This window comes from Patella vulgata, chromosome 5 (genome assembly GCF_932274485.2).
Source record: "Patella vulgata chromosome 5, xgPatVulg1.2, whole genome shotgun sequence".
NCBI classification, from domain to species: Eukaryota; Metazoa; Mollusca; class Gastropoda; family Patellidae; genus Patella; species Patella vulgata.
The window spans coordinates 31,482,588-31,494,000 of NC_065883.2; positions in this window are offsets into that span (position 1 = coordinate 31,482,588).

Below are 11,413 nucleotides of genomic sequence, written 5' to 3' on the forward strand. Positions count from 1 at the left end.
TGGAACTATAATATGTACATGCAGAAGTATGTGGCTCTTGCCACGTTTCAGTCGTTATGCCAGAGTTGTAAAAGATGTTAAACACAGACCGTGGATATTTTAATAACTCCTAATGTATCTATAATAGATGTTGCAGTTTTCCTGTATTTAACCTTTGTAGTTTGCTATAATATTTGTAATATAACCTTAGTAACAACACAAACGGTGTTCCAGGGTCAGTTAATTGATGATTTAAATAATATATCCCACAACGTGAAGTCAAAGAAAGGCCTAGACGATAATTTCCGCTTAAGCTTGCATAGTCAATATAACACATAGGATATATTAATAATGCAAATGATAGATACCAAATTAATTTTGCTCTAAATCAGGTAAAATTAACTGCAGATTAGATTGTTTGGTCACTTACAAACTGGGTTTCGTCGATCTATCAGGCAGAAGCCAATCTGATTTTTTCAGAGACTCGCATTCCTCGTCTGTCTCCCTGAATTGTGGTGAGCCGCAAGGATCCGTATTGAGCCCAATTCTCTTTTTTATTCGTACACAACGTACGATAAATATGAAAAATAAATACATATTATAAATATATACAAGTTCTCAATACAGAGTTTCGTTAAGTTCATATATTCAGATGGTGAACAATCTATTAAATCTATGTATTCTCGTTAACATTCCCTATTCTCTTTATCATTTTCATTCCAGGAACTTTTATCGTGGCATTCTATTTTATTTACAATATTTAAAGTAGCTAAGTCTCTAACTCAATATCATCCAAAGTCTTACACGTTGAAAATACGAATTATTTGTCAATTCAAATCAACATTGATTTTGTGATCTTACCAGGAAAAGGCAGGCTTCTGATATCCAATATTTAAGACAAAATAAACGTTTTACCATTGGTACACGAATCGTGTACCATAGTGCGTTTTAGCCTCATGGAAGACGTCGCCACTGCTCAGCAAGAGCATGTTGAAGGTCCTGCAACGTCAGTGGTGGATTCACTTGCTGACGAACACGTCGACCCAGTTCGTCCCAGATGTGTTCAATAGGATTAAGGTCGGGGCTAAGCGACGGCCAATCCAGGACTTGGATACCGGCATTTCTTAAAAAATTCTGGGTAGCAATTGCTGTATGGGGTCGAGCATTGTCTTTTTGAAACGTTAGTCCAGGCCCATGTCTCTGCATAAACGGAAAAAGAACAGGTTGCAAAATCTGATCCCTGTACTGGACAGCATTTATGTTCCCTTGGACAGCAACAAGAGGAGAACGTCCATGTGCACAAAAAGAACCCCAAACCATGACGCTGCCGCCACCAAATCGATCAACTGAGCGTAACGTTCACCTCGTCTGCGGTACACTCGGACCCTGCCATCGGCAAATCTCAAAGTGAATCGAGATTCGTCACTAAAGACAACCGAATTCCACTGTCTTTGAGTAAATCTTATGTGTCTTGTGGCCCACACAAGTCGGTTACGGCGATGAAGAGGTGTCAATATTGGTCCATTATAGGGCCTCCGAGCTCGAAGACCACCAGCTTGCATGTGATTTTCAACAGTTTGTGCAGTTACCCTTCCACCAAACATCTCTCTACTTGCGGAGGATGCAGTGACAAATCTGTTTCTAAGCTGACGTAATCGTATTGCTTGATCTTCCTGGAGTGACGTCACACGTGGCGCTCCCGCCCTTGGGCGGTCGGCAATAGTTCCAGTTTGAAGCACTCTCATTCTAAGATTAATTATTGTCTGGCGTGAACAATTAAAGGCTCTTGCAACAGTGACCACAGACTGACCAGCATACAGCCTACCTATAGCACGTAGACGTTCCACATTTGAAAGGCGTGGCATTTTCTAACAAATAACAATTTTAATTTGTTTTTCCAGTTCAAGTTACGTGTGCGTGTTCAGTTTAAGTAAAAACTTGCATCGATTGACCTCACGAGTTTGTGTTTGCACGTGTTTTTCAGGTTTTTCATCTTTATATGCTCAAAAGTCACGTGATCCACGTGACTTTACAATTTTATGAAATTAAAGGCTTCTTACTACTTACTATCGTTAGAAACACTTTAAAATTTATTTGACTTACCAGAAAAAAATTTTGTTGAAATTCATCAGTGTCAAGTTTTTAATTTGGCTGAGTATATATCTTGCCTTATTTTCTTATCCTTTACAAAAACACTAATTATCACAAAAACACTAATTATCACTTCTAAAGATTCTGCACTTTCGTTATCCAAACAATGAAATAGCTTGTTAAAAAGACCAAAATAGTCCAGTTCCCAAACCCCATTTTAAGACTTAAAGTGGAAATATAGTCCACCTAATGTTTTTTTGGTGGATTATATATCTTTAATAGTTGTAGATTAAGAATCCGGATGATGCCACCCTAACACCCTCGGGGAAATTTAAATATTCAAGGTGGCCGCCATGAGGCATTTTCTGGTTATTTAGTGGGGAAAATATGTGACAGATTCTTTCGGACCCCCGTTTGAAGATGGGTTTTATAAGAATTCGACCCACTGAATCCAATAAGCATGGGTATTCCTCCTAAAAAATGACGGCTAATTCTGCTAGGGGTCCAAATTCAAAATGGTGGCTTATTTTGGCAGGAAACATATAAAGTTCCCAAAAAAGGTGTGTAATATATTGAAATGTAGGTTTTAGGTCTATTATATATCTTCAATATGTGGAGTTCCAGAATCTGGATGATGCCAGCCTGGCTTCCTTGAGGAAATTAAAAAATTCAAGATGGCCGTCATGAGGCATTTTCTGGTTATTTACTTTAGTGGGGTAAAATTCGGGACAGATTCTCTCGGACCTCAGTTTGAAGGTGATTTCTATCAGAATTTGACCCGCTGAATCCAATGAAATTTGGTATTCTTCCTAAAAAAAAACTGTCTAATTCCACTAGGGGGCCAAATTCAAAATGGAGGCTCATTTTTGGGGGAAACTCATAAAGTCCCCCCAAAAAGCTTTGCAATGTATTAAACTATAGGTTTTCGGTGTCATTTACTTTAGATATATACATAAAAACATGTTCTGACAAAAAAGTATTCCAGGTTGAGCTTATATTCAAAATGGTGGTCATATTTGGCAAGACATAACGAAATTAGTTATGTATTAAATTATAGGTTTTCTGGTTCGCCGAATTCATATCTGAATGACCGAAAGAAACGCCAATATGGTTCCAAATTCAACAAAATAACTAAATTTAGTAGACCATGGACGATAATAGAACCGTTAATGTAAAAACATGTGTATCACAGGACTAAGAGCACAAATTACAGAGCCATGCGAACAGAAGCTACGGAGAGCGAATTGTCAAGCATAAATTATGATCCACTATGGCACCCGTCCGTGTCACTTTCTCTACTAGAAAACAGAGTGGAATACGGGATGGAAAATGTTCAGCGTAATACAAACCTCAGCTTAACGGGCGCGTATGAATGGCCAAATAACTTGCTAGACAAATGTCATCCCCGTTGCGTGACACGGATGGAATGGGAAGAATCAGGCTGCTCTACCGATTGCGAGTATTCCAGTGATTCAAGAGAGGGTGAGTTAGACAATTACCCGAGGTTGCACAAGACAAATATGTGAGCCCCAGTTACTTATTAGAAACATTTGCTTTCAACGCACGATGATCCGATAGTTGATTGTGTTTAACCGTGTCTACTTTGTGTCCTTATAAGAATATAAGGGGAATAATATCATCGGATTGGAACACCTTTTACAAGCTCATTAGATTCAGCGGGTCAAATTCTTACAGAAACCACCTTCATACCGAGGTCCGAGAGAATTTTTCCCGAATTATACCCCACTAAATTAAAGTAAATAACCAGAAAATGCCTCAGGACGGACATCTTGAATTTTTTTAATTTCCTCAAGGATGCCAGGGTGGCATCATCCGCATTCTGAAACTACACATATTGAAGATATATAATACACCGAAAACCTATATTTCAATATATTACACACCATTTTAGCAAACTTTATAGGTTTCCTGCCAAAATAAGCCACCATTTTGCATTTGGCCCCCTAGCGGAATTAGCCATCAATTTTAGGAGGAATACCCAAGCTCATTGGATCCAGAGGGTCGAATTCTTATAGAAATCATCTTTAAACCGAAGTCTGAGAGAATCTGTCACATATTTTACCCCACTAAATAACCAAAAATGCCTCAAGGCGGCCATCTTGAATATTTAAATTTCCCCAAGGGTGCTAGGGTGGCATCATCCGGATTCTAAGTCTACACATACTGAAGATATATAATCCATCAAAAAATATTAGGTGGACTATATTTCCAGGTTTGGCGACCTGCTGCCGGACTAAAAGTGTTTAATGGATTTTGTTGTTAAATTAGAAAGTTTCGATACGGGCGAGCCAATTGATTTGTATACGTCATGAAAGTTTATTTTATCTAATATTTAATTCCAGGTACAACTGAAATTGCTTTCTCAAGAAACAACACCTAAGTCAAAAATTTCCCCCAAACAAAAGGAAAAAAAAAACAATCAGAAAAATATATAGGTTGGAAACACAGCGCCGAGAAAATATCCGGGTTTAAATATTATAGCCATGTACCGTTAGGAAAGTGGGGGGGGGGGGTGTATTAGATATAGAAAAGGATACCAACATAGCACAGCTTTTTAAAACAGGCAAAGGATATATTTTGTCCTGAGGGGAAGGCTACACTGAAAAAACATCAATGCAGAAGAGTGCACTTTCTTTCTGGCCAATTTTAATGGAAATTGGCGATGATTTTACTTTCGGCAAATATGCAGATGAAATAAAAACAAGTCCCTGCATCATATATATACATAGCTGAGTAAAAGCGTCAATAGTCAGCTTGTCGGAACCATCCAGCTCTAGTTTGTCTCCACCATCAAGCTCCAGTATGTCTCAAGCATCCAGCCTCAGCTTGCCTAAGACATCCATCTTAAGCTTGTCTCAAATGCAACCATCCAGCTCTAGCAATAGTATGTCTCAACCATTTCCTTCCAACATGATGCAACTTTAGCCCTGCATATTGTATTAGACATTATAATAAACATAAAATGGGGATGAGGGGTCAGTGGCTTGTCAGGCCCTGCTAGCGTATGTCCACCGACAACCATGTCATCGGTGATAATACTAATATCAATTTAAACCTACACAATTATCATGCTGACAACTGACAAGCCGTGTGAACAAGTTTCTGCAAAAACGGGACATAACCCTAAAAATACAAATGAGGTTCCTGTTTTGTCATAATTACATAGGAATGAAACTTCAGGTATCAGCAAAAGGCCTTTTTCATTTGCCTTCCTGGCAACATTTTCTTCTGAAAGAAATTCTTGAAAGTCTCTGAAACATCTGATAAAAACTGTAGCCTCCTCTATTGCTCGCTGGCCAAAAAGCAACAGGGATTCTTGTCGTGTAATAAGTTTAAGAAAATTCTGATAAAAACTGTAGACCAAATTTCGCTGACAAGAAGTGTGGACGGAAGGAAAGGGTGAGTACAATATACAACCCAGTTAATTTTTGGACATAAAATGATTGCAAATATTAGAGTAGACTTTATCAGATTAATACAATAATAAATTCACATTTCAAATCATTCCAACCTCAAGCCTATTATGGACATTACCTTGAAAAATTCAGACCGTATTTGGACAAGTCTTTTTCTCATCGATCTGTTGCCTAAGCACTGTCAACTTCCTTAAAGTTCATTCTGTAAAAGATAATTTAATATTTTTCATAAATTGAAGGATTCTATTAGACTGAAAAAATTTATATTAGAATACTTTTTAAAGTCTGGGTCATCAAGAAGTTTCATTGGTCACTCGCAGTACAATTTGGTTGAGGGGTGAAGCACCTAAGTTGTTGTATGTGACCACATAATAAAAGGTTTGATCTAAATGTATTTTCAACAATAGCAACACCCACACATGGATAGGGGCGATAGCATAATACGCCCACATATGAATGGGAACCTATCAAAATGAAAGTATCAGTCTATTGAGACTGGTTAGTACATGCTAACATATTTTTTTAACTTACTGAAATTGCTTCTCTTAAATCATGTTCCTGTGTACCTATTACATGTTTCTTTAAGCCTATGACTTTTACCACCCTTCTTATTTGTCTCGTACTGTTAAAAAAATATATATATATTTATGTACAGGAGGCATTTATACAGAATTTTTATTAGCAGCACAATGTTGCCAATGCGCAAATTTTAAGTTAGTAACATAAATGACATTCAATCTGCAAACCTATGGTACTGGTACTCCGTAGTAGTAGCACCTGCCAATTTGAACTTTGTGCCTAATGTTATCAATGATATCAATAAAAACAGAGAAAATATACCCAAATTAATGCTAGATAAAAGAACGAACAACAGAGCGATTGTGTTCAAAAACCTAAAGTTGTCTTTAATCTAATAGTATTTCTTTGACAGGTGCCTTATTCTAGAAACATGACTGTTTTTCCCCATAATTCCCCACTATGACTTGCAATTTGTTCGGACTAAATATATATTTGTTTTGTCGATCAATACTAACAACACTGCAAAGTGGTTTCCTACCAGGTGATTCTACCATCTTCCAATTAATAGATCTAAATCATTTTTTTTTGTCAAGCCATTGATCATAACAAATATACCAGGATCGTCTTTTGTGACATAAGTAAGGCTTTTGACAGAGTCTGGCATGCTGGACTCTGTCACAAGCTGGATGCTGCTGGGGTTCGAGGAGGGTTATAATCGACAGCAATGCGTCGTAATACATGGAACCTCCTCGAACTCCAGGGGAATCCCGCTGGTGTCCCACAGGGCAGTGTATTGGGACCATTGTTATTTTTATTATATATTAACGACATTGTGGCTGATATACAATCAAACATTAAACTATTTGCAGATGACACCTCTCTGTACTTAAAAATAGATGATCCAGAGGCATGCGCAGTTACCCTAAATAAAGACCTACAAAAAATCAATGCATGGTCGGAAACGTTGCTAGTGACATTTAACCCCCTAAAGACAGAAACCCTAACCCTCACGACTAAACACAATATTGTGAAACCACCCCTATTAATGAAATCAATTAGAATAAAGGAAGTAATTGAACAGCCACATTGATAGTATAATTACTAATTTAGATTAGTAAACTGCCTACGCTCCTTGAAATATCGCTAAACACCTTATATTCTTCATTGTTTCTGCCGCACTTTGACTATGCCGATGTTATCTGGGACGGGTGCACTGACTACTTATCTAATAATCTCGAATCCCTTCAGCTTGATGCACTACGCACTATTTGTGGGACGGTTAAAGGTACTAGCCACGCTTCCCTCTACGCGGAAACTGGGTTTATTCCACTCAAAGAACGACGAAATCGACAAAAATTAAAATTACTATACAAAATTATAAACAACCTGACCCCTCCCTATCTTAAGAATCTCATAAACCCAAACCAAACCCTAACAATTTTATCAGATATATAGGCTGCTTATTACCGGTCATGGCTTTGTGTTCTTCGTCGCTTTTCAGCAATAATGTGTAAGACGATAAAGAAGCCATGTTAGGCTAATCATATTCTTCAACACCAAATTCTAAAGTCACGCAATGCGCATGTTTGTTTTAGTCAACTTCCGAGACGACAAAATTGACACGATGCTACGACAGAATAAAGTGTCGCGTGATTGCGTCAATTCTTTCGTGTTGTCGCGTTATGAAAAGGGCGAGATTTAATATGGCCACTATCAGCCACCATAATAAAAGGATCATTAAGCTTGTAATATTCTCTTACCTTCTGGTCCATATTAATTTTTCGCCAAAAGGTTGCAATAAGGGTATTATAAAAGTGCCCTTATTTGTTTATTATCTTGAAAGATAAGAGAAATCCTATATTGTCGTTTCTTAGTAATTTATTAAATGAAGATAATGGTGGTGGTGTTGTTTATTACAGATTTAACGTCCATACAGTAAATATGCTATTATGGACAGATTGGTTTAATTTATACTTTTAAGTAGGGGTTGAAAATTGGTAAAATCACAAAATAAAAAAGTCCTTGTATATCAAAAAGTCACTTATAAAATCTCTGTCGTGAGTAGAGAGGATGGGTCATCTTCTCCCATTTTCATAATAAAAACAAGTTTTTGGCGTCAATAGTGCGGATAGAACGATGACGCCGAACATTGGCAATGTGTGTGAAATAGCTTCGTTCTCAAATAGCATAAAAATATGGTATATCAAGGTTGTGGACCTAATAGAGGTCACAATTTTAATCTTATTTTGATGAAAGTTGAAATGTAAGTTTATAACCCTAAGATCTCAGTTCCTCTAGATATTCGCGCATATCGGAATGTAACTTCCTGAATTATGGCCCCTGATTGTACGAAAAATCGCGATTTTAGCTTGTGGACCCTATAGAGGTCATAATTTCTATCCGATTTAAAAAAAAACGTATTATTATATCACCGTTACAGCCTAAGGGCGAGTGAGTTCGAATTTCGTGAAAATCGGCCCAAAACTGACAGACAAAATGGCCGCCCTTCGTTCTCAAATAGCGTAAAAATATGGTATATCAAGGTTGTGGACCCTATAGAGGTCACAATTTTTATCCGATTTTGTTGAAACTTGAAATGTAAGTTTATAACTCAAAGATCTCTGTTCCTTTCGATATTCGCACATATCGGACCGTTACTTCCTGAATTATGGCACCTGATTGTACGAAAAATCGAGTTTTTACCTTGTGGACCCTATAGAGGTCATAATTTTTATCGGATTTAACAAAAACGTATTATTATATCACCGTTACACCCTAAGGATGGCTGCGTTCGAATTTCGTGAAAATCGGCCCAAAACTGACAGACAAAATGGCTGCCCCTTGTTCTCAAATAGCGTAAAAATATGGTATATCAAGGTTGTGGACCCTGAATTATGGCCCCCAGCTTGTTCTTTATTCATCTTTCGAAAATGTGGGCGTATCCTGCCTGGCAGCCGCTGGTCCAGCTTGTAGGAACTATTCCTTCTGATCATGATTTACTGAATAATTCTAAAAGTAAATTACCTAATGAACCTGTGAGTTTTCTTAACATGCTATATTTTGTTTGATCTTCGCCAGTCGCCGAGTTAATTTTGCCACTTAAACCTGTAGGATAAAGGGTAATTTAATTGCTTTATGGTCATCTGCTAAGTAACGCGATGGTTTATTCCAATGAAATTCAGAATTCATATTTAAGAATATTTCACTGTGATGCCATCAGCTAAAGTTTTCACTAATAGCTCTGCCTTTTCGCTATTTGTCATGGCTGACTGGGATTCATAATTAAGCGTAGGAATATTTCTAGAAAAAAAATTGCTTTCCAGACATTTGAAAGTTTTATCATCAGTACTATCACAGAAAGCCTTCCAATGATTTTCTTTTGCCTCTGAAATGACCTGTCTGACGTTTGCATCGCACTGCTTATACAAAGATTAATTCTCTGCGGACCATACGCGAAATGTACTAAGCAGCAAAAGAAACGTCAGGTTGGTATGTTACTCTGAATAGACGCATTGCATAAAACGTGCCAAATGTTTTTGTTGTATATTTGTGACCACATCTCCAACTTTACCTGAGCAATAAGGCTCCTTCCCAAACAAAGAATTGAACCAAGGAAATGTTCTCAAAAAACGCAGCCTGACTTCTGAAATGGTAATGTGTTTTCCACATGCCTGGGTCCTGTGTTCCAAAATCTTGGTCCAGGGAGAGGAGGCGGCATCACAGCAGTGCGCTACATCGAACAAGCTCTAAGATCCCACGTCGTACCACATTTCGCACGTCATCGAAACAGCGTTTTCCAGCATAACAACGCCCGTGCCCACACCGCCAGAGTTACACGGGACTATCTACATCAGAACGGTGTCAACGTTATGCACTGACCAGTCCTTAGTCCGGACTGAAACCCGATTGAACATCCTTGGGATGAAATTCAGATGAGACTTAACAACGTCGTACCGAGACCAAACACAGCCGATGGATTGCGCCAGGCTTTTATGATAGTGTGGTGCCAATGGCGTTCATAAATCGCCTGGCCTCTCACTCCATGTACAGACGCTGCGCTGTTGTTATTGACACTGGCGATGGACACACCAGATACTGATGTATAGATTGTGTACAGACTCCAAACCTTTTCGTAATGTCTTGGAATTGTGATGAATTAATCACTAATGTGTCAATATAATGTTCACAAAAAATTGATTTGATCCATTTAGTAAGTCGTTTTCTAGAATGAATTTATTAAAGTGCCTCTCTGGATTTGAAATCCTACTGACATTTTTTTTTTTTTTTTTTTGGCTGTTTAGTAGTTTTTCGCGTGATCTTTCCATGCATTTACGGCTGTTTGACATTTTGGGGACCACCAATGTTTTAGGTCGCCTTTGGTTTTCCCACCTGTTGTTTTGTGGAATGAAGCATCTGCTACACCGAAGATCGCAAGCGAAAAATTTTCAGTAATATTTACATCATCGCTTGGGTCGATTTCTTCACAGTGGTGTTGAAAAGAGGCCAATTTTCTTTTTCCAGGTTCCATCTTTCTTTGCACGTGACTGGTTCTTTATTTACGTTTGAGTTTATTTCATTTAAGACTATTAGATGATCACTACCCAGCGTATTATTTATGACTTACCACTTACAGTTGAAAGCTATACTGGGAGATGTAAGAGTAAGATCAAAGTGGGATGCACCCAGTTTGTTGCCAGAACCGATATATGTTGGGTTACCGTTATTTAATAGAAATAAATTGCAATTTTGAATAAAATTATACAGTTTATTTCCGGCATTATTATTAAAAGGGGAGCCCCAAGTGGAGTGGTGACTGTTAAAATCTCCACATATTTCGTTTGTCGTTTTTAGCTAATTCTAATCCGATTACCTCAACTTTACTAGAGTTTATTCTAATAAACTTATGAGAGAGTTATTCACTCACGAACATTGCAACACCCCTAGAATCCCCCTTTGTCGGGTTAGGGCGATCTTTCCGCAAAAGTGTGCACTCAGTCAGTTTTGGACCTAATTTTGTTTCCTGTATGCACCATATTGTGTCAATTTTGGATTTACAATGTGGTGACGCTGGAGGGGAGGTAGTCATTCATGGCACGAGCGCGGTGGGCACGGGCATTATCATCTTAAAAGATGAAACGTCGACCTGCACGTTGAGCAAAGGGCAGAACTATCGGTGCCAGGATGTGGTCATGGTAGTACACACCAGTGACCCTTCCTTGAACAATATGCAAGTCCGTTCTACCAGTCATGGTGATTCCTCCCCACACCATAACAGACCCACGCCCGAATTGGCCGTTTGTCCTCGATTTCGCAGTACCTGTGTACGAATGTATCGATCCTGGGCTTGTGTAGTGGCTCTAGGACGACCTGAACGAGGTCTATCATCA